General features: G+C 42.0%; 1 long non-coding RNA gene across 14 annotated transcripts in view; it reads right to left on the bottom strand.

Moving 5' to 3' along the window:
• LOC123464776 overlaps positions 1–24507 on the bottom strand; it is a 78220-nt gene that overhangs the window by 38022 nt on the left and 15691 nt on the right. For 10 of the 14 annotated variants that reach the window (XR_006639817.1, XR_006639812.1, XR_006639819.1 and 7 more), the window contains exon 3: positions 4783–4924. This is a non-coding gene — a long non-coding RNA (uncharacterized LOC123464776). Of the gene's footprint in view, positions 1–3971; positions 4469–4782; positions 4925–24507 lie in introns of those variants that run through there. The other 4 variants (XR_006639821.1, XR_006639820.1, XR_006639823.1 and 1 more) reach the window with 2 other exon arrangements.

The following is a 24507-nucleotide window of genomic DNA, read 5'->3' as shown; positions in this document are numbered from 1 at the left end:
ACATAACTAGACACAAAGCCACCCCTGCTTCCTTCTTTAAAGAGACTCTCAATTTAGCAGTCTCACTTTGAAAATATGCCTCATGTGAAACCCAGGATGGCCTCTTCCAACTCTGCCTCTTTTTCATATCATGTGCATCCATTTTCTGTGTATGGTGGGTGGGGAATAGTGAAGGTGAGGGTGAGATGACTCAGGAAGTCTGAGTTAGAACCTGGTTATTTGTGATTTTTAAAATTCACAACAGGTGATTCTGACTCACTGCCATGGATGATAATCACAAATGAAGCTTTTTTTTTTTTTACATTTATTCATACTATAATAATTTCTTATAATTATTCATACTATAATTATTTCTTAGTTTTATATCCTTAGAAGACTCTGGAATAGGACTAGATATTATTGCTTTTCAGTACATCAGAAAAAGTTATAGTCTTTTTAAGCCATTTGCCAAGAATCACTCTGTGCATTTGTGTCAGAACAGGAGCTAGGGTGTCTCCTGAACAGACCTCATTTCACTCCTTTCCATAGTGCCTACCATATTTTTTGTGCCCTTTCCTACTATATCTAAGTATGTTGTTGCTCAGAGAAGAGCAGCAAAGGTGTTAAGAAGTATTTGTTCTTGAATACCCACCATATGCATTTACCTCACCAGTCCAAGATTGGACCCTGATTTTTCCCCCCAGGATGCAAAGAGACAATCAGTCTGTCAAAGCTGAACCCACACCATATCATTTAATTAATTTACAGTGAAAAATACAACCAGCAGGGAGAGCAGCTCTTCTTTTAACAAACACTTTTTATCCCTGTAGAAGAGTTAACTGGTAAATCAAATTTTAGCCAGATACTTTTTTCTCATGAAGAAACAGAAAGAGAGAGAGAGAGGAGGTAAGTATCAAAGCTAAGCACCAAATAGCATTAAACTATGACTGTCTGGTATATGTTAAGCTACATTAGAGACACACCAGACAAGATGAACCCTTGACCTGTATCCTGGGTAGTGCATGAATGGGTACAACCAGTGGACAAAACTGCTTGAGGGGAATAATATTTTCATATTGTATCTCCAGTTGGCCATGCAGTAATACTCAGTAAAGGCTTGTTGATTGTTGGAATAAAAAACAATGTCTCAGGCATTGGTCTTCCATGCTTTGAATCCATCTACACCACTTAATCTACACCATCTTAATCATATGCACTGCTGTATATATGATTCTTCTACATGCAGCAAAATGCCCAAAATGCTGCTTCTACTTTATTGCAGTCAGTCCCTGCTGCTGTGACAAAACACAATGAACTGACTGCCTTATACGGAAAGTTCTTACAGCTCTGGAGGCTGGAAGTCTGCGATCAGGGTGCTAGCCTGGCTAGGTCTGGTGAGAGCTCTCTTCTCAGTTTGCAGATGGCCACCTTCTTGTTCTGTCTTCACACGGGAAGGAATATGAAGTGGACAGAGTAAGCTCTCTAATCTCTCTTCTTTATAAGAGCACTAATATCATCATGGAAGAAACACAGGCTGGAATCAAGACTGCAGAGAGAAATATCAATAACCTCAGATATGCAGATGACACCACCCTTATGGCAGAAAGTGAAGAGGAACTCAAAAGCCTCTTGATGAAAGTGAAAGTAGAGAGTGAAAAAGTTGGCTTAAAGCTCAACATTCAGAAAATGAAGATCATGGCATCCGGTCCCATCACTTCATGGGAAATAGATGGGGAAACAGTGGAAACAGTGTCAGACTTTATTTTTTTGGGGCTCCAAAATCACTGCAAATGGTGATTGCAGCCATGAAATTAAAAGACGCTTACTCCTTGGAAGGAAAGTTATGACCAACCTAGATAGCATACTCAAAAGCAGAGATATTACTTTGTCAACAAAGGTCCATCTAGTCAAGCCTATGGTTTTTCTAGTGGTCATGTATGGATGTGAGAGTTGGACTGTGAAGAAGGCTGAGCACCAAAGAACTGATGCTTTTGAACTGTGGTGTTGGAGAAGACTCTTGAGAGTCCCTTGAACTGCAAAGAGATCCAACCAGTCCATCCTGAAGGAGATCAGCCCTGGACTTTCTTTGGAAGGAATGATGCTAAAGCTGAAACTCCAGTACTTTGGCCACCTGATGCGAAGAGTTGACTCATTGGAAAAGACTCTGATGCTGGGAGGGATTGGGGGCAGGAGGAGAAGGGGACAACAGAGGATGAGATGGCTGGATGGCATCACTGACTCGATGGACGTGGGTCTGGGTGAACTCCGGGAGTTGGTGATGGACAGGGAGGCCTGGCGTGCTGCGATTCATGGGGTCGCAAAGAGTCGGACATGACTGAGTTACTGAACTGAACTGAACTGACTGAATATCATCATGAGGGCTCCTCCTTCATGACCTAATTACCTTCAGGGGGCAGGGATAGGGAAGGTGGTTTAGGGTTTCAACAAGAGACACAAAGGTGCAACATGCCTTCCACACCTGCCTCCTTTCTTTCTCATCCTCTACTGGACTTTACAAGTCCAATCAAGAGCTTTGTTGCCTCCTTAAGCCAACAACTACTTTTGGATTTAATATCTGCCTTTTAACTATAACATTCCCTCCACAGCATACCAAGAGTATTCAACATCTGGCTTTGCCTGAGGAGACTTTTGGAAAAGGCTCAACGGGAATGGCAGAGTTGAGGAATTGGTCAGGCTCACCTTGAAGTTGCCATTTTGTAAATATTTATTCAACAAAAGAATGCCAGCGTGGGTTAACTGTGTTTCACTTTGGATGAGAAAAGCTAAAATCCTTATATACAGTAGATCTAGAATTATTTTGCTAGTAAATAACACACTGCCCTTTGTTTCCAGGGATCTGTCTGAATAATGGAAACATGACATGACTATATTATTCCCAAGGATATAAGAGATATATTAGATATAGACATGTATACATATTTATTGCATTCAAATAAAATAATTTTGCAAGCTTCTGAGATACATGAGAGTATAAATGAATCACTCAAACATGTCTGAAAGCATATGAAGGATTTATATCATTTCCAAAATACAAAACATCGCAGAGGCTCTACTATCAAATTAAGACATTGCTTAAATGATTATTTTCTGATACAGTCCCAGAGATTGGTTAGTATTTTAACATGGACTATAATTTCCAATTAACCTGTATCCCATATTGGAGGATCTTGATGGGAGTCCATAGATTGAATGAGTAAATGAATGAATAAGCCTGTGAGGATTTTGTTCTTTTTGGCCCTTTAAGCAGACTGAAGCCATTTGAGTGGAAAGAGCCCTTTCTGGGACTGGGAGGGGGCAGATTCCTCTGCACAGGAAAGAAAGGCACCCTGATGAGGCAGTCATCAGTGTACATAGAAAGAGTCTGAAAAGAAACCCTGATATGAAGTCAGTACAGCACACATATCATCCCTTTCCATCTCCCAGGAACGCAATGAGTAGGCAGTTTGGTTCCCTTTTATAGGCGAGGGAAATGGACTCAGTGTGATGAAATAACCTACCGCTTACTCTACAGCAGTGGAATGGCTAATCTTGGACTTGAATCAGCCCACCTGTCTGATTCTAAAACTCATGCTTTTCAACACTGTGCTGACTCCTGCTCTCTGCCTACCCACCCCCTAGAAGGATTAGGTAGGACAGCAGAGCTTCCTAGACCAGAATTACTTGTTTTGCAGGAAGCCTTCCAAAAGAGGAAAGTCAGAGCTCTTTCTCACTTCTTATCTGATTAATCCAAGAATGGAGAGACAGAAGTGGTGGGTAAGACTGTTGGTTTATACTCACCCTGTTCTAGCCAGCAAGCTGTCAGCATGTATACTATGATTAGTTGAAGATTATAACTGTATTTAAAAACCTGGGTGTGACCTCGTCAGGGAGATCAAAGGCAGCTTTTGGGATTTAATGCTGTTCCAAAAATGTCAAGGGAGTGGCCTTTAATTAAGGAGTGAAACTCTCAGCAATACAATAGTAATGAGACCTTTGAAGTTTACAGAGCATGTTTCGTGTTTGATCTCATTTGTCATACAACAAGAAATCACCATTTGCCAAGAGATTCCTGTGTTTCCAGCACCATGAGGGGGGAAATCACGTGCTATTTCACAATATACAGGAAGACGAGCAGGTCAATATCAGGATGCCTATCTTACCAACATTGATGCTGAGGGCCAGAGAGCAGAGAGAGGTACCTTCTTCCCCATTCACTGCCCTGCACTGTGCCAACTGCCAAAGCTGCTGTCTCTCCTCCATCCCTTCCCAACTAATTTCTCATTCTTTCTAGAATTAAAGGAAAAAATGTCAGTTCTCACAATCAAAAAGCTGAGCTTGTGTCTCACAAGTCTGTTTTTTCTCAACATGATTGGAATTAACCTAAAACTGAGAAACTACCTAGGAACAGTTGGACACATTTCATAGGCAAGATTCCAGCGTGGAAATCAAATGCGAGTGACTGTTATGAATTTGGGAAGCTGTGCACAATCTGGAAAAAAAAAAAACAACAACAACTGTGTTTCCATTCTAAGAGATCTAGGCTAGCTATGAGAGGGAGTGAGCTACTTAAAATAGACACAGTGTATAGAATAAAATTTCCTGTACTTCCTGGTGGCTCTTGTCACATCAACAAGACATGGGGGAGGGGGGTGGATATAGTCTTGGATGGATTTTATGGATGCAAGGATCCATCCCACATTCCCCTGAAATGTCCTTCCATTCCCAAAAGTAGTCACAGGTGCAAAGCAATGTTTTCGTGAGGATGGCACACGTAGTATTGTATCCATAGAAAACAAAACTGACCTTGAATGATACTGATCAGTGTGCAAGTCTGAAGTCTCTTACTAGTTGAGTGGATGCCTCTGAATGAAGTAACTTCTTCGTCTCTCACGCACCATCTGCAGCAGCATCCCCCTACTGCCTCCTCCATGAGGTTGTCGTGACACTGAAGAAAAGAACACACAATGACTAATCATCAGAAAGAAGGCAAAATAGGCGGGATTGTTCATTTTTGCAAACAATTCTCCGAGCCCTGCAATAAGCTCCAATTTTTAAAAGAGTGGAACCATTGATGGATCAAAAAAAACACAATAGAACAGGGTCAAGAAAACTTGGGAGAAAGCAAGAAAATGTTCTCTTGAGAAAAATGTTTCTGGCCTAAGAGGAAAGGATTTAAGTTTTTGAATAAGATAAACATGATGATGAAAGGATAGGCTGGCTTGAACCAAGGGTATTGTATTAAAAGTGACTAAGAAAAAGCAGAACGACTTAGAGTCAGCACTGGCTCTTTGCCACTGGAACTGTTAAAGAAAACTAGATGTTTACTCACCAGAAATGTGACAAAGGGAATTCCCACCTTGTGAGAGATGCTCAGGCATAGAACTTAGGCTCTCCTTGCATTTTAAGACTTGATGAAGGACCACAAAGTACAACAGGATCAATGAAAAAGTGTGTTATCAGTGACCCAGATAGAAGTTTAGGAAAACTCAAGTTCACATTAAATATACAAATGGATTAAAAACATTCCTCTTGATATTGAGAAATGATCGCTTGGGTAGTATGTGGTAGAACACAGGGGAAGAAGGGCAGGTGCTACAATCATTAACTGGTTGTATGACCATAGGTAAGATATTTCATCTCATTAGGCCTCGGTCTCCTCATCTCTAGGAACAGGGGGTTGGATTCTTCAGGGGAATCTCTGGCTCTGACAATCTAGAATTTTCTTCTTCCATAAAGGAGGGGTGGCCAGAAAACAGAATCATTCCTTTGAAAGAAGAGTTTTCTGTGTATTAATGAACATTAAACCTAACTTTGGGATTATCACATCTCTCTCTGTAAACAGCAAAGAACTGGGCATAAGGGGGAAATTGAGCTAAAAAGAGAAAGGAAAGATAATTACTCATATCTTTGTTGCCATATAGCAAAAGAAGATCATGTTAACTATCATTACTCTTAATGCTATCTTCAAAATGACAAGACCTTGCATTATACAGGGTTTCATAATTATCAGTTCAGTTCAGTTGCTCAGTCGTGTCCAACTCTTTGCGACCTCATGAATCGCAGCACGCCAGGCCTCCCTGTCCATCATCAACTCCCAGAGTTCACTCAAACTCATGTCCATCGAGTCAGTGATGCCATCCAGTCATCTCATCCTCTGTCATCCCTTTCTCCTGCTGCCCCCAATCCCTCCCAGCATCAGGGTCTTTTCCAATGAGTCAACTCTTCACATGAGGTGGCCAAAGTATTGGAGTTTCAGGATTCCCTTCTCAACCATTGCCTTTTCATTTAAGATGTTGAGCCCCACACTACATCCATCCTAAAGTGTGATTTCTCCTCTCTGTTCTGCTTACTCCTTCCTTTCAAAGTGCACTTTTGTAGAAGTCTGAGTCACAATTTGTGTTTTAGCAAATCTGCCACTGCAGTTCTGTTCTTCCATGAGATGGGCACTTTTTTCACTCACATCCAAATATCTGGTTTCCTCTTTTTACCTGACCTTTGAGGAAATGGCCAATGATAGTCTCAAGGCCTATTGTCCTGATCAGGTGATGGCAACTCCAGACAATGATGCCTCCTTGCCCCTTTCATGAACCCTTAGCATCAAGAAATCCGGTGCCCTCTCCTAGTATGAGTTTACTTTCAGATAGGTGACCCAGTACAAAGTTTGGACAGAACACACAGATTAGCTGAGCAAGCAGTAAAGGTCTATCACTGAATCCTTACTGGTGATAGAGGAACCTCAGGGTGACTAGAAAGCAAGCTCACTTTTGTTGGATACCTACTATGTGCCAAGCATTGTGTTAAGCACTTTAAAGTCATTATTCCATATTCTAGTCACTATGAAGTCATTATCCCATTGAATCAGCATAACCCAGCAACTACCATATGTGGACATGGCATTTGGCACTTTAAAGACTTCATCCACTGACTCATCACACTGCCCGTTTCAAAAAAGTGACAGCGTGTAAGCTGATAGCCAGGTAAGTGAAGACTCAAACTCAAATCTTTCAGCCTCATGTGTACTGTTCTTTTCTTCTATCCTGGTTGCCTCCAAATCAAAACATTAAAAGGCAAAATTAATGCTGTGTGGGCACCCAGTGGAGGATGTGATCAACTCCCCACTGAGAAGGGGGTTCAGGAGTGACATACATACACACACACACACACACACACACCCCTGTGGCTGATTCATGTTGATGTGCGGCTGATTCATATTGATGTATGGCAGAAACCAACACAATATTTTAAAGCAATTGGCCTTCAATTAAAAAAAATAGGAAAAAAATTAGTTCTGATATTGAAACTGATGATGCTACACATGGACCAAAATTATAAGACTGATATTCACATAACAGAACTTTCTAGGATGAACAGGAGAGACACCCAGACTGCTAAGGAATAGCTTGAGTAAAGAAAGGGGCAAATGGTTAGGGGCTGGAGCAGAAACCACTGTGCACACAGTCCAGAATTGCAGGTGGAGGGTGTGCTGGGCTTTCTTATCAGCATGTCCAGAAAGGGGTGAAAGGGAAGGGGCAGGCATAGTGCCTGAAAGCCAGCAGTGGGTACATATCACAAATGGAATGAGACTCCTTTGCTACAGAAAATGAGCTCAATGGGAAGGCAATGTACTCAGAGTCAAGATGTGGAAAGATCACCCAGGCAGTGGTATTTGCCCTGGAACATTCTTTCCCTCGTGCCCAAACCAGAGTGACAAGGCAGAGAGGCTGTATGTGGTGTCACGACTCCATGGAGCAGCACCTGTCTCATTCTCTGTGTCTAATGAGTCGGCCCAGATGAAAGCACAACACTCCATCGTAAACAATAATCAGCCTCAATCCATCATGAGCCAAATTATATGTTTGTGTGCACTGAAAAGGCTTAAAAGACCCACTTGTGAGTGGTGGCAGAAAATGCTCTCAGCCCAGTGTAGATGAGAACATTCCCAAACCAGCTTCAAACCATAAAAATGCACTGATATTTATTGTGGCCTTAGTAGACACCAAGGGCTTGAACCCACCTCTATAACCAACACATGTGGCAGCTGATCTAACTTCAGCCTAGTAGCATGTGTGTGCTTGCTAAATTGCTTCAGTCACTCCTGACTCTGCCACCCTATGGACTGTAGCTCCTCTGTCCATGGGATTCTCCAAGCAAGAATACTGTAGTGGGTTGCCATGCCCTCTTCCAGGAGATCTTCCTGACCCAGAGATAGAACTTCAGTCTCCTGCATCTTCTCATTGGCAGGCATGTTCTTTACCACAAGCGCCACCTGGGAAGCCTTCAACCTAGTACAGCTCAGATGGTGCTGTTGCAGCATGCCACTCTGGAGGGTGCTGTTTTCATGGTGGTCCACGTGAACAGTGTCCACTGAGGTTGTGCAGTGAACAGCCCTCAGAGCTATGCCCGGTGACCCTGCTCAGAAGAAAGCATTTTCCTCTAGATCAACCTAGGAAATGGCTGTCCTGTGATTTGAATCCAGGTCTTTCTGACTCCAAATTCCATGTATTAATTACTCTGTAAGATATCAGAAATTGATTTTTAAAATAGCTGAAAGAAGTAGGGGTTTGGGGAAGGCAGTTGGTTTTCCTTGGGGTTTGTCTTCAGAGTTTTCAGGAAGAAATTTTGCATTCAGTCCAGGACTCTCAAGTGGGAAGGCTGGCCAACAGCACATCCAAGCCTGTGAATCTTAAGTGGGCGTTGACCAGGCATTTCAGTGGGGGTGATGACCCTTTGTGCTTGAAATTCCTCAGTTCTGAGTTCAGGAGTCATTTCTGGTGAAGGATCAATAGGATGATGGGGCTTGGGAAAGATTTAGAAAAGTTTATTCACTCTTTTATCAATGCCCATCAGACTTGGAGGAGGAAAGAGCTGGAAAGAGCATTCTCAAGTATTTGGATCTGTCCCCTGCCAAGGGATTAGGTGAAGTAATTCAAATGATGCTAGAAACTGCAAGGCCCCCAGGCTTTGTAGTTTGGGGTACACACTGTTCTGGGTATATTGAGGCACACCTTGGGAAGTAAGGCTCTGAGACAGCCCTCCCAGGAGTTGACAACCTAGCATCACATATCAAGATGGACTCTAGGAGTGGACATTTGGAAAAGCGGCTTGGGGGGGGTGACATATACACAGAGCCTTCATTCACTATTGTCAGTCCCTGAGGTTACAATGGTCAACAACCTGGTGAAGGCCCTGCATCCAGTGTGGAAGCCTCAGGGTCCTTACGGTGGAGAAGCCCAGCAGAAGAGAGCTAAAACACGGTAGCATGAAAAGGCCCAGCACTGTGGGCTTCGAATACGGAGGAAGAAGACCGTGAGTCCTGGGAGACACATCGCCTCTAAAAGCTGAAAGAGGCAAGCAAACAGACCCCCCGCTAAGGCCTCCAGAAGGAACACAGCCCTAATTCAAACCTGAATTTCAGTCCAGTGAGAACACTGCAGACTTGTAACCCACAGAACTATCAGAAAACCAATATGCATCGCTTTAAGCCATTCGCTTTATGGGAATATTTGGTTGGCTAAAAATCTGTTTGGGTTTTTCATACCATCTTATGGAAAAAACCTAAAGGAAAGTTTTGGCCAACCCAACATATTATAGTAGCAATAGAAAAAACAGTAAACACTGTGTTTAATGCTAGCCATTCTTACAATTAGTATAGGATAAAGTTCCAAAACAAAGAAGGAAGAGAAGGAAGGACACAGAACAGAGAGGTGGATTTTTGTTGAGAGTGAGATTCCTGTGGAGAAGTGATGAGAGAATGCAGGGTATTCTGGGAAGCAACCAGTGATGGTATGTGCCTTGATTAGGCCACATCTAAGGAATCCCACGGACAGAGAAGCCTGGTAGGCTGCAGTCCATGGGGTCGCTAAGAGTCGGACATGAGTGAACGACTTCACTTTCACTTTTCACTTTCACCCATTGGAGAAGGAAATGGCAACCCACTCCAGTGTTCTTGCCTGGAGAATCCCAGGGATGGGGGAGCCTGGTGGGCTGCCGTCTTTGGGGTCACACAGAGTCGGACACTACTGAAGCGACTTAGCAGCAGCAGCAAGGTTGGGAATATAAGGATGGGAAAGTGAAGGGGTTTTTGGTGCCAAGGTGAGGTGTTTGGGTGCAGTTCTGTACTCAGTGTTGAAGGATATTCCAGAGAATGTGTTCCCATCACAGTTTCCATCTATCTTTCCTCCATCCCACCTTGTTTCCTTTCTCTTTGGAAATTAATCTGTTGAATGCTACCTGCCTTTTCCAAGAAAGTGTAGGAGCTTGAGATGAACATGTACACACTACTATATATAAAACAGATAAACAACAAACACCCAGGGTATAGCACCAGGAAGTCTACTCAATATTCTTTAATAACCTATGTGGAAAAGAATCTGAAAAAGAATGGATATATGTATATGTATGAAAAAAGTGAAAGTCGCTCAGTCGTGTCTGACTCTGCGACCCCATGGACTACAGAGCCCAGGGACTTCTCCAGGCCAGAATACTGGAGTGGGAAGCCTTTCCCTTCTCCAGGGGATCTTCCCAACCCAGGGATCAAACCCAGTCCTCCCGCATTGCAGGCGAATTCTTTACCAGATGAGCCACAAGGGAAGCCCATGTATACGTATAACTGAATCACTTTGTTGTGCACCTGAAACTAACAACATTGTAAAGCAACTATACTCCAATATAAAACAAAAATTATATGAAAAATTAAAACAAAGCAAGAAATCAAAAGAAAACATAAGAAAAAGATAAAAAGAAACCATAAGAAATTAAGAATGTAATTTCTGGAAAGAGATTGCTGAGGAAGTCTGGTTATCAGGAATGGGCACCACTACAGGCTGCCCAAAGGTGTGCAAGATATCTCTCCAGTTATATTACAACAGAATAATGTCTTCACTGATGGAGAAGGTGGACTTGATGAAAAGCATAGCAGATTAGCTGGAGTTCACTGATATGGACTGACTATCATGACTGTGTTAAAAAACAATCTGTGTTTCTTTGGGCAAGTCACTTCTCTGGTCCATCTCATCTGTGAAATGGGTCTGCTTTATTTGCAGATTGCTGAAAAGATCAAAGGAATTGATGTAAGTGAAAGAACTTTGTAAGCAGAAAAATGCAACCCTTGTGTCATCAGCCCTTTCAGTTCCCAGGCTCCTAATAGCACTGAGAGGAAACAAGTCTGTCTTCCTGAGGCCTAAGGGCTGTCTGGTTTTTGGTTTGATCATTAACACCCACGTCATCATCTTCCCCTTCATTTCTGTCTCTTCTTATCTCCCAAGTTTTTCTGCTCCCCTTCTAATCAACTGAATTCTTTGATCACTAATTTTGCTTTCTTGTTAAACAGATCTCTGAAATCTCTTTATTTGTAAACTGGTTTCACAACCCAACTGGCTCCTGCATAATGTACAAGCATGTTAGCAAAAGCTGGGAGGATGGTATTCAACTGGGACGTTTACATAAACAGAAGCAAGATTGTTCTTTGAAAGTACGTGGTCTTCCTGGAATAAATATTCTTTCTGGATTTGATTCTCTGTTTCAAGAAGAGGAAATAGCTTCAAAGCATTAAAAGGTAATTTCTTTGGTAGTATACTAATAATAATTCCATAATTAATCCAGAGGATGACTGCTCCTAAAATTATCTGTTCCCAATACATTTCAAGGTTATGATTTTTATTGATTTTGTCTTCTCTTTACCTGACCTCACATTGAGGTCTGAGTTGGCAATTTGTAGACAATAAAACTACACATTGCTTCCACCATAAAACTGCTTCTGCCACATGTAAATGAGGAGGTTTCCTTTCAAACCATGCCTTCTCTGTTTCCCTACCTGGAGCCCTGGGCAGATGGCAGGCTGACCCACTCCCAGCAGGACCAAGCAGGTGGACTGTCAGAAAGGGAAAGTGAGAAAGCCCAAGCTTGGCACAGAATCTACTCATGTGGGCAGGATACAAACTAGGAGATTGACCTGTTGATGAATTCTGAAGTACAGCCAGGCAGGGAAATGATGGTCTCCAGAGGGTGTAGGCACGGAGGGGAGTTTAACAATGTCACGGGCATATACACCTGATGCTGGACTTCTTAGATGGGTGGAGCTTAGCACTGAGCATCCAGAAAGATGGTGTCTGTCCCAGCACAGCCTGCCAGCCATGGCTGTTTTCCTCTATTCTCACCCACTGGGCACATCTTCCTGGCCTCCTTGAGATACACACTTCCAGACAACTCTCTACTGAAAGTTGCCCTGGGAAGATGAACTGTATTTGTTATACTTCAAATTTAAACAGAATGTGAAATCTCAGAATATTTGGAGTGATCACAGAGCTTCATATTCTCATTTTACAAGGCTCCAGAGAGCCCAGATGGTGATGGCTAGTTAACAGAGGGCTAGGACCTTGACACACAGGGCACAGCCCACAATAGCAGTCACTGTATCAGTAACCTCAGATATGCAGATGACACCACCCTTATGGCAGAAAGTGAAGAACTAAAGAGCCTCTTGATGAAAGTAAAAGAGGAGAGTAAAAAATTTGGCTTAAAGATCAACATTCAGAAAACGAAGATCATGGCATCTGGTCCTATCACTTCAGGGCAAATAGATGGGGAAACAGTGAAAACAGTGGCTGACTTTATTTTGGGGGGCTCCAAAATCACTGCAGATGGTGATTGCAGCCATGAAATTAAAAGACGTTTACTCCTTGGAAGGAAAGTTATGACCAACCTAGACAGCATATTAAAAGGCAGAGACATTACTTTACCAACAAAGGCCCATCTAGTCAAGGCTATGATTTTTCCAGCAGTCATGTATGGATGTGAGAGTTGGACTGTAACGAAAGCTGAGCGCTGAAGAATGGATGCTTTTGAACTGTGGTGTTAGAGAAGACTCTTGAGAGTCCCTTGGACTGCAAGGAGATCCAACCAGTCCATCCTAAAGGAGATCAGTCCTGGGTGCTCATTGGAAGGACTAATGTTGAAGCTGAAACTCCAATACTTTGGCCACCTCATGCAAAGAGCTGACTCATTGGAAAAGACCCTGATGCTGGGAAAGATTGAAGGCGTGGGGAGAAGGGGACGACAGAGGATGAGATGGTTGGATGGCATCACAGACTCAATGGACATGAATTTGAGTAAACTCTGGGAGTTGGTGATGGACAGGGAGGCCTGGCATGCTGCGGCTCATGGGGTTGCAAATAGTCAGACATGACTGAGCAACTGAACTGAACTGAATCAACTCCTGTTGGGTTTGGTCTCCTAAACTTCATCTCACCATTTGAAAGGGAGGGTTCTGTATGCCACAGTGGGATAGTTGGGGGGCAGGAGGTGCAAAGCCTTCCAAGGTCTCCCTAAAACAATTCCCCCATCACCACCAAAGGCAATTCCTACATAGTAAAGCCAATCATTCCAAATGGAGTAGGTCACTAGGAAAGTTTCCAAAACTGCATCATTGAGTCAGGAAATGGCATCATTTCACTATATTGGGGATGTTAGAGAAAATCCTGAGAGGGCTCTTTGGCTAAATTGGTGTGTGGTTTGATCCCATAGTTTGTGAGGCACAGGACCTGAATGTCGAACAGTAAGGGATGGTTGCAGAAGCTGCTCAGAATGCAATCCAGTGTTACCATGTCATCTATGATGAGAACAAAAGAGCCACCACCCAGACATCACTGGGTCATTTTCTCAAGAGGTTAGATAGAATTGAATCCAGCAAGGAACCTGTGCCATCAGTATCAGGTGTGGCTGAAATTGCATCCTGCCCTTGGTCTCCTATTGCTGATGATCTTTCAGCTCCACCACCTCTCACCTCCTCTTGCTCCCCCAGTCAATAACTCTTCTTGCCTGGTCACTCGATGCCAGCCCCTGTATGCCAGCTGTTGTATACTATTATTGTACTTTTCAAGGTACTTTACTCTAAAAATGCTCTTAATTTTGTTGTGCTTTATGTTTTTTATGTATTATTTGTGCAAAAGTATTATTAACCTATTACAGTATAGTACTATATAGCCTGTTGTATTCGTTAGGTAGCTGGGCTAACTTGGTTGGATTTACAAACTGGACTTATGAACGTGCTTTCAGAATGGAATCTATCCATATGTAAGAGACTTGCTGTACTAATAATCATTATTACTATTATGAAGAAGCAAAAAAAAAAAAAAAAAAAAAGGAAGAAGAGCAAAGAGAAGAAACAAGTGAAAACATGGATGAGGATGCCACTGGCTCCTAAAGACGGCAGGAACTAGAGTGCAGGGAGAAGAGAGGATGAGCAGCTGGTAGACAGTGTCAGAGGCAAAAAATGGCACCCAAGCCAGTTCCTTGCCAACCTCATAATATATGGTGACTCAAGGGACAAGAGCTCCTTAAAGAGTCTGGTTTCAAGATGTCTGTTCTTTGGAGGAGAAATTATCTTTTGCCTTCACCTAGGGCAAGAAAAGCTAGGACCAACCTAGACAGCATATTAAAAAGCAGAGACATTACTTTGCCAACAAAGGTCCATCTAGTCAAAGCTATGGTTTTTCCAGTAGCCATGTATGGATGTGAGAATTGGACCATAAAGAAAGCTGAACATCAAAGAATTGATGCATTTGAACTGTGGTGTTGGAGAAGACTCTTGAGAGTCCCCTGGACTGCAAGGAGATCCAACCAGTCCATCCTAAAGGAAATCAGTCCTGAATATTCATTGGAAGGCCTGATGCTGAAGCTCCAATACTTTGGCCACCTGATGGGAAGAACTGACTTATTGGAAAAGACCCTAATGTTGGAAAAGATTGAAGGCAGGAGGAGAAGGAGGTGGCAGTGTATAAGATGGTTGGATGGCATCACTGACTCGATGGACATGAGTTTGAGCAAGCTTCAGGAGTTGGTGATGAACAGGGAGGCCTGCCATGCTGCAGTCCATGCAGTCTCAAAGAGTTGGACACGACTGAGTGACTGAACTGAGGGCAACTTAAGAAGGACTTGAAACTATTGATATGGACCCAGAATTTAAGGGAAAGCTATCGTCAAGCCTGTGCCATTAACCTATCTCAAAATCCTCTGTCCATGTGGGCTGTGGGCATGACAAGTGTCCTATCCTCCAACAAGGATGTGGAAAAGATAGGAAAATGGAAGGAAGATTTCTCAAGCACCTTAACCCTAGAATCACAGTGGAGGAGGGAGTCTAGCCCTGCCTCTCCCTGAAATGTGCCAAGAAGGAAGCCTAATTTCCTCCAGGTCTCCCCAGGAGTCAGCATGAGTCACTTCTTTTTGGAACCTCGTCTGCCATTTCAGTGTATAAACCTGAACCCCACCCTGTGCATCTTACATCTATCACAGAGTTACTTATAAGCCAGTTCTCTCTTGAGTGATTTGGAAATTGTCTTTGCTCTGGAGGATAGTGAGAGATGACTTTGCATGGACAGAACAGGTAGCAGTGAATCCTTGCACATGTATTTGTGATTCCTAAGCATTTTCTTGGGCTTCCCTGGTTGCTCAGAAGTTAAAGTGTCTGCCTCCAATGCGGGAGAGCTGGGTTCGATTCCTGGGTTGGGAAAACCCCCTAGAGAAGGAAATGGTAACCCACTCCAGTATTCTTGCCTGGAGAATCCCATGGACGGAGAAGCCTGATAGGCCACAGTCCAAGGGGTTGCAAAGAGTCAGACACGACTAGGCAACTTCACTTCTTCACTTTAAGAATTTTCATACGTTCATCTGAGTTTCACAACAATCCAGTTCAGTTCAGTTCAGTTGCTCAGTTGTGTCTGACTCTTTGCGACCCCATGAATTGCAGCACGCAAGGCCTCCCCGTCCATCACCAACTCCCAGAGTTCACCCAAACTCATGTCCATCGAGTCAGTAATGCCATCCAGCCATCTCATCCAATGTCATCCCCTTCTCCTCCTGCTCCCAATCCCTCCCAGAATCAGAGTCTTTTCCAATGAGTCAACTCTTCGCATCTGGTGGCCAAAGTATTAGAGTTTCAGCTTTAGCATCATTCCTTCCAAAGAACACCCAGGACTGATCTCCTTTAGGATGGACTGGTTGGATCTCCTTGCAGTCCAAGGGACTCTCAAGAGTCTTCTCCAACAAAACAGCTCAAAAGCATCAATTCTTTGGTGCTCAGCTTTCTTCACAGTCCAACTTTCACATCCATACATGACCAGTGGAAAAACCATAGCCTTGACTAGATGGACCTTTGTTGGCAAAGTAATGTCTCTGCTTTTCAATATACTATCTAGGTTGGTCATAACTTTCCTTCCAAGGAGTAAGCGTCTTTTAATTTCATGGCTGCAGTCACCATCTGCAGTGATTTTGGAGCCCCCCAAAATAAAGTCTGACACTGTTTCCACATCTATTTCCCATGACGTGATGGGACCAGATGCCATGATCTTACTTTTCTGAATGTTGAGCTTTAAGCCAACTTTTTCACTCTCCTCTTTCACTTTCATCAAGAGGCTTTTTAGTTCCTCTTCACTTTCTGCCATAATGGTGGTGTCATCAGCATATCTGAGGTTATCGATATTTCTCCTGGCAATCTTGATTCCAGCCTGTGCTTCTTCCAGCCCAGAGTTTCTCATGATGTACTCTGCATAGAAGTTAAATAAGCAGGGTGACAATATACAGCCTTGACGTACTCCTTTTCCTATTTGGAATCAGTCTGTTGTTCCATGTCCAGTTCTAACTGTTGCTTCATAACATGCATACAGGTTTCTCAAGAGGCAGGTCAGGTGGTCTGGGATTCCCATCTCTTTCAGAATTTTCCACAGTTTATTGTGATCCACACAGTCAAAGGCTTTGGCATAGTCAATAAAGCAGAAATAGATATTTTTCTGGAACTCTCTTGCTTTTTCGATGATCCAGCAAATGTTGGCAGTTTGATTTCTGGTTCCTCTGCCTTTTCTAAAACCAGCTGGAACATCTGGAAGTTCACAGTTCATGTATTGCTGAAGCCTGGCTTGGAGAATTTTGAGCATTACTTTACTAGAGTGTGAGATGAGCTCAATTGTGCGATAGTTTGAGCATTCTTTGGCATTGCCTTTCTTTGGGATCGGAATGAAAACTGACCTTTTCCAGTCCTGGGGCCACTGCTGAGTTTTCCAAATTTGCTGGCATATTGAGGGCAGCACTTTCACAGCATCATCTTCCAGGATTTGAAATAGCTCAACTGGAATTCCATCACCTCCACTAGCTTTGTTCATAATGATGCTTTCTAAGGCCCACTTGACTTCACATTCCAGGATGTCTGGCTCTAGGTGAGTGATCACACCATTGTGATTATCTGGGTCATGAAGATCTTTTTTGTACAGTACTTCTGTGTATTCTTGCCACCACTTCTTAATATCTTCTGCTTCTGTTAGGTCCATACCATTTATGTCCTTTATGGAGCCCATCTTTGCATGAAATGTTCCCTTGGTATCTCTAATTTTCTTGAAGAGATCTCTAGTCTTTCCCATTCTTAAGAAGCTGAAGTTGAACGGTTCTATGAAGACCTACAAGACCTTTTAGAACACCCCAAAAAGATGTCCTTTTCATTATAGGGGACTGGAATGCAAAAGTAGGAAGTCAAGAAACCCCTGGGGGAACAGGCAAATTTGGCCTTGGAACATGGAATGAAGCAGGGAAAAGGCTAATAGAGTTTTGCCAAGAGAATGCACTGGTCATAGCAAACACCTTCTTCCAACAACACAAGAGATGTCTCCACACATGGACATCACCAGACATGATGTTTTCTTCTATTTCTTTGCATTGATCGCTAAAGGCAGCTTTCTTATCTCTCTTTGCTATTCTTTGGAACTCTGCATTCAGACGCTTATATCTTTCTTTTCTCCTTTGCTTTTCACTTCTCTTCTTATCACAGCTATTTGTAAGGCCTCTCCAGACAGCCATTTTGCTTTTTTGCATTTGTTTTCCATGGGGATGGTCTTGATCCCTGTCTCCTGTACAATGTCACAAACCTCCGTCCATAGTTCATCAGGCACTCTATCTATGTGCCTTAAATCTATATTTAGGGGATAATCTCACTTCCACTGTATAATCATTAAGGAATTTGATTTAGGTCTTACCTGAATGGTCTAGTGGTTTTCCCTGCTTTCTTCAATTTAAGTCTGATTTCAGCAATAAGGAATTCATGATCTGAGCCACAGTCAGCTCCTGGTCTTGTTTTTGTTGACTGTATAGAGCTTCTCCATCTTTGGCTGCAAAGAATATAATCAATCTGATTTCAGTGTTGACCGTCTGGTGATGTCCATGTGTAGAGACTTCTCTTGTGTTGTTGGAAGAAGGTGTTTGCTATGACCAGTGCATTCTCTTGGCAAAACTCTATTAGCCTTTTCCCTGCTTCATTCCATGTTCCAAGGCCAAATTTGCCTGTTCCCCCAGGGGTTTCTTGACTTCCTACTTTTGCATTCCAGTCCCCTATAATGAAAAGGACATCTTTTTGGGGTGTTCTAAAAGGTCTTGTAGGTCTTCATAGAACCGTTCAACTTCAGCTTCTTCAGTGTTACTGGTTGGGGCATAGACTTGGATTACTGTGATATTGAATGGTTTGCCTTGGAAACAAACAAAGATAATTCTGTCCTTTTTGAGATTGCATCCAAGTACTGCATTTTGGACTCTTTTGTTGACCATGATAGATACTCCATTTCTTCTAAGGGATTCCTGCCCACAGTAGTAGATATAATGGTCATCTGAGTTAAATTCACCCATTCCAGTCCATTTTAGTTTGCTGATTCCTAGAATGTCGATGTTCACTCTTGACATCTTCTGTTTGACTACTTCCAATTTGCCTTGAATCATGGATCTAACATTCCAAGTTCCTATGCAATATCGCTCTTTACAACATCAGACCTTGCTTCTATCACCAGTCACATCCACAGCTGGGTATTGTTTTTGCTTTGGCTCCATCCCTTCATTCTTTCTGGAGTTATTTCTCCGCTGATCTCCAGTAGCATATTGGGAACATACCGACCTGGGAAGTTCCTCTTTCAGTATCTTATCATTTTGCCTTTTCATACTGTTCATGGGGTTCTCAAGGCAAGAATACTGAAGTGGTTTGCCATTCCCTTCTCCAGTGGACCACATTCTGTCAGACCTCTCCACCATGACCCGCCCATCTTGGGTGGCCCCACATGGCATGGCTTAGTTTCATTGAGTTAGAAAAGGCTGTGGTCTGTATGATTAGATTGACTAGTTTTCTGTGATTATGGTTTCAGTGTGTCTGCCTTCTGATGCCTCTTACAACATCTACCATCTTACTTGGGTTTCTCTTACCTTGGACGTGGGGTATCTCTTCACAGTTGCTCCAGCAAAGTGCAGCTTCTGTGCCTTATCTTGGACGAGGGGTATCTCCTCACAGCCGCCCCTCCTGACCTGGAGCATGGATTAGCTCCTCTAGGCCCTCCTGTGCCCGTGCAGCCACTGCTCCTTGGACGTGGGGTAGCTCCTCCCGGCCGCCGCCCCTGATCTCGGGCTGGGGTAGCTCCTCCCAGCCGCCGCCCCTGACCTCTGGCGTCGGGTAGCTCATCTCGGCCACGCTTCTACATGGCCCGTCCCACCCGGCAACAACTCAGTGGCAACTCTCAAATCAAACATGGAGCTTGTCCAAGATCAAAGACATTGTAAGACAAGGAAGCTCAACTCCAAACCCCAGGTGTCTACTCCAATGCCCTGATGTGTTTATAACCCCCTCTTAGAAGAAGTCTAAGTTGCATGATTGACCTGCTCTCCAAGACACATTCTGTCCTGAAGTTCAAGGGATGGAATATCTGGAGACATTGAGAGTTCTGCTCTAAGGTCTCATAGTGTATTCTTTTTCACCTGAAAACCTGTGTAGGCTACTTAAACTAAAATAGCTTTTTCTTTGAAAGCTAATAATCACTTGCTGCTATAAAATGAGTTAATGTAATCAACTCCTAATTAACATACAATTAAGATGCCTGCTACTCCATAACTAGCCAATAGTCAGAAATAAATAAGAACATAACTGGTGAACCTTTCCAAACCTCCAGGGTTAGGATTAGGGAACTTTGTCTGAGACTTGTCAAAATGCTTCAAGAACCTGATTCACAGTCATTTCCAAAAACCTAAGGGAGAATATATTTTTATGTATATGTTTATAGCCTGTTTCCCAGAGATATGGAAGCAGCAGACACCTGTCAAGAATTTCCAGTGAAACATTTTTGTTACCAGCAACTTGAGAATAGCAGCCTTAACCCCATCTAATCCATTGGGCCCACAGAGAGTGACTTGCCCAGGGTTTACAGAGCAACTTAGTGGTAAAATCAGGATGAGAGCTTCTAGTTGCATATCCCAAGCCTCATACTCTGCTTCCTTCTGAATGTTAATTCAGATGAGCTCTCTGAAATCAAAGCATTTTAACTGAATCTATTATAAATCAAGCATCTGTAGTTGAATCTTTGTCTCTCTCAAAATCCTTACTCATGTCATGATTTACTCCAGAACCCAGGATAACTGTAAGGCAGAAGAAAAGGGTATATGTCTTAAAAGTTTGGGGGGGGATGGAATATGCTGAATTTCATTTGTTTTAAAATATGAATGAAATGCAAATACAAGTCAGCAACTAAGGTCACAACATTATTAAGCTAAAAGATCTCCCCAGAAGTTTACAGACACCAAAATTAACAGGAAATCTCACTGCAAAATGGAACTCAAGAAATTTCCCTATGCTGCTGGAGATGGATCAGGGAAGAGGAAGGTCAGAGCATCAGTGCCAGGGAAACCCCAGCAAGACTGAAATGGAGCCATCTTAGTTCTTGGAACCTTTCTACGCATACTCATCTCCTTATATCATGTAAATTGTCAACCCTCAAAGTTAGACAAGGGTTTTAGGACTATTCCTGGGTCAGGAAGATCCCCTGGAGAAGGGCATGGAAACCTACTTCAATAATCTTGCCCAGGGAATCCCATGGACAGAAAAACCTGGTGGGCTACAGTCCAAAGGGTTGCAAAGAGTCAGAAAGAAGTTACAGAGAGTCAGAAAGTAAAAGAAAGAAGCTTTGAGAAGGAACAGGTTGTGTTGGAAAGAATTCAACTAAAAGCCCAGAGACATGGTTACCAAATCATGGGGTTGGATCTGGCCTGGAGTTTGGGCAAACTCTTTACTTCATACTCTTATCTGCAAGATTCCCATCCCAAGACTGAGTACGTGGTCATGACAGGCTTTGGGAGAAAGCAATAGCCATCTTCCAGATAACATGAATGTGCTTGGAGCTTGGAAAGCAAATCTTGAAATGCAAGCATTTCCCAAGGCAACTGAATAATAATTTTAAGAAGAACACATTTGTTGGATATGGAGTGGAGTGTGCCAGGGAGGCCGAATTTGGAGTCACATGATACCAGTTTCCACTAGAGAAAGCTCCTGGAAGCTTCTGAACCTCACTTCTCCCACCTGTGTTACCTGCACTTTATCACAGGAATGGTTTGAGATTCTGACTGAATGTGTTTCATAAAATATTAGTGCCTCATAGAAACATAGGGATTATTTCTAATTTCTTGCTGTTCAATTTTTTTTTTTGCACCTTGTATGTACCATCTGCAGAAATGGTAGGCATCGCAGGAAACATCTGTTCCTGTCATCAACCTCCACAATGCCTAGTTTCTAGAGGTCCTGGGAACATTTAGTGTAGTCTAAAAGAGTTAATTCCCCCTTAGGTCCAGTTAATTTTGCCAACTCCAGATGCTGTATCCTGCGTTTTGCTGTATTGATAACACATTGCTTTATATTATGTAAATGTACATGCTCTTTGCAAACTGGCAGAAATTACAAGACAAAAGAAAAAAAAAAAAAATCACTGCAGTGGTCCTGTCTCCTGAGAGCTCATCATCTCAGGAGTTCGGTGACTGACCTTTTCATTTGTCTGAACAAATAAAAAGAAAATGATTGACTTTGTTTTTTAAATATTTACTTGCCTCCCTTTCAAGATAAATTACTAAATAAAAATATCAGGCGCTTGGTTTTATTGTATGTTTTGGAATTGTACCCTACTCCAGGCTATTTTCTTCCCTGGACTCCAGCTGTTTAAGAGTTTTTCTGCCATCAGAGAATGAAATTTGTATTTAAGATGTTATCTTCCATAGGCTCAATGCTGGAGACTGAATCTACTTAAAATTACTATTGAAAGTAATTTTCCCTCCTCATGAATTTCCCACTATTCTCCTGTTGAGACCAGGCTGGCTTTATTTACCTTCATTGTAAATGCTCCAATAATTTTCAAATAAACTTTCTTTCACATACACTATACTACCCCGATGGACCTTATTGATAAGCTGGAAATACATGTAACAAGGGTTATTAGTCAACTGAATTTGTTGTGATTGGATAATTAAATAAAGGAAAGGTACTTGACAAAAGAGATAGGTTTAAATTTTAACACCTTATGAATTAGTGAATAGGATCTTAATGGACTACTCAGCTTCCCACTGTTGGATTTGGCACAGAAGGGGAAGAGAAGCTATCCCATGCTTTCTCTGTATTTGTTTTTAAATTTTTATTTTATATAGGAGTATAGTTGGTTTATAAAGTTGTGTTTGTTTCAGGTGTACAACAAAGTGATTTAGTTATACATATGCATATATCTGGGCTTCCCTGGTGGCTCAGTGGTAAGAATCCACCTGCCATTGCAGGAGATGCAGGTTTGATTCCTGAGTCAGAAAGATCCCCTGGAGAAGGGAATAACAACCCACTCTGGCATTCTTCCCTGGAAGATTCCATGGACAGAGGAGCCTGGTGGACTACAGTCCACCGGATCACACAAAGTTACACACTATTTAGTGACTAAACAACAATAACATGCATATACTTATTATTTTCCAGGTTCTTTTCCCATATAGGTTATTACAGAGTATTGAAAAGTGTTCCCTAAAGCATACAATAGGTCCTTGTTGGTTATCTATTTCATATATAATAGTGTGTATATGTTAATCTCAATCTCCTAATTTATCCCCTACCCCCCCCCACACACATAGCTGTCCCCTTTGGTAACCATAAATTTGTTTTTCTAAGTTTGTGAGTCTCTTTCTGTTTGTAAATAAGTTCATTTATATCATTTTTTTAAGATTCCACATGTAAGTGATATCATACGACATCTGTCTTTCTCTGTTTGACTTCACTTAGTATGATAATCTCTAGGTCCATCCAGGTTCCTGCAAATGGCACTGTTTCATTCTTTTTTATGGCCGAGTAATATTCCATTACATACTCCAAAAAAGAGAAGGGGATGGCAGCAGTTGAGATAGTTAGATGGCATCACTGACTCAATGGACATGAATCTGAGCAAACTGCAGGAGATAATGGAAGACAGAGGAGCCTGGCATGCTGCAGCCCATGAGGTCTCAAAGAGTCAAACACGACTTAGTGACTGGACAAAAACAACACAAAATATCCCACTGTGTGTGTGCATGTGTGTGAGCATCCTATGCTTTCTGAGGCAGCACAGGGAGTAGGAACAGACCTGCTCTATGAATCAGGGGACCTGGGTTCTAAACTACAATCTAGAACAAATCATCTCACACCTCTGGCCTCAGCTTTCCTGCCTTTACCTTAGGAGGCACCAGCAGTGACTAATATCCTTTAGTGTCAAATTGCTTGATATCACAAGATAAAATAAAATTCCATACACAAGCCCAGAGAAAGGGGAGAAGGACTGTCAATTTTTATTGCCCCAAATAAAGAGGTATGTTTTTAATTCTAAAAACATGAAACAATCAAAATAGTAGAAAAGATATTTTTCAAATGTAATTGAATGTTTTTAAAAATTTGGTACTTTTTTTCTCTTGGATTAAGGATTGATGAAAATTTCCTCACACATCAGAATCAAGACATGAAATCGTACTTAGGAACTCCTAGGCTACATCACCAGACATCATCAGAATACTGCAATTCTTTGAAATTTCATAAAACTAGCAGATCTGAAAGATCCCTTTTTGCTCTAAAATTCAGTGGAACTTTACATTTGAAATGCTACAAACCTATACACACACACACACACACACACACACACACACATATCTACATACATTATAGTTGAGTCTTAAAAAATGGCTTTCCTTAACTGAATGTTCTATTTAGAGAAGGTTAATATCGATTTTAAATGTGAAGGTCAGTTCATATTTTTACCACCTTAGTCAAATGATTAACTTCATGGAAAGGAAACTAAAAGTCTTCAGTACATTTTTACTGCCAAGTACTCTGCCCCAAAGTTTCATTTATCTTTTTAAACTGTGTTTAAGACAACTATATTATCTTAAAATTTTCTTGTTTTAGTTTTATTTTAATGTGACATTTATATGAAAATACAATATCAAACTATGAAATTCTATTTATTTACAAAGTTAAAGAAACTTACAAATGCTTTCCTTGTATTAAGGTTCTATACTTTCATGCTGTCCCCTGTAAACTGGGGATACAATTGTCTGCATTCTCCTGTAGCTTGAGGGTCCCTTGACTTAGTTATCTGAAACACTTTTGTGTTCTGAAGAGTTTTAATTATCTCCATTTTGCAAAACTGGCTTAAAACCATAGGTAATTCTGAAATCTCTGGTTAAAAATCGCATGGTACT

The sequence above is a fragment of the Bubalus bubalis genome, chromosome 12, assembly GCF_019923935.1.
Source record: "Bubalus bubalis isolate 160015118507 breed Murrah chromosome 12, NDDB_SH_1, whole genome shotgun sequence".
NCBI classification, from domain to species: domain Eukaryota; kingdom Metazoa; phylum Chordata; class Mammalia; order Artiodactyla; family Bovidae; genus Bubalus; species Bubalus bubalis.
Note: the sequence above shows the minus strand (reverse complement) of the source record. Positions and strands in the feature narration are given on the sequence as shown.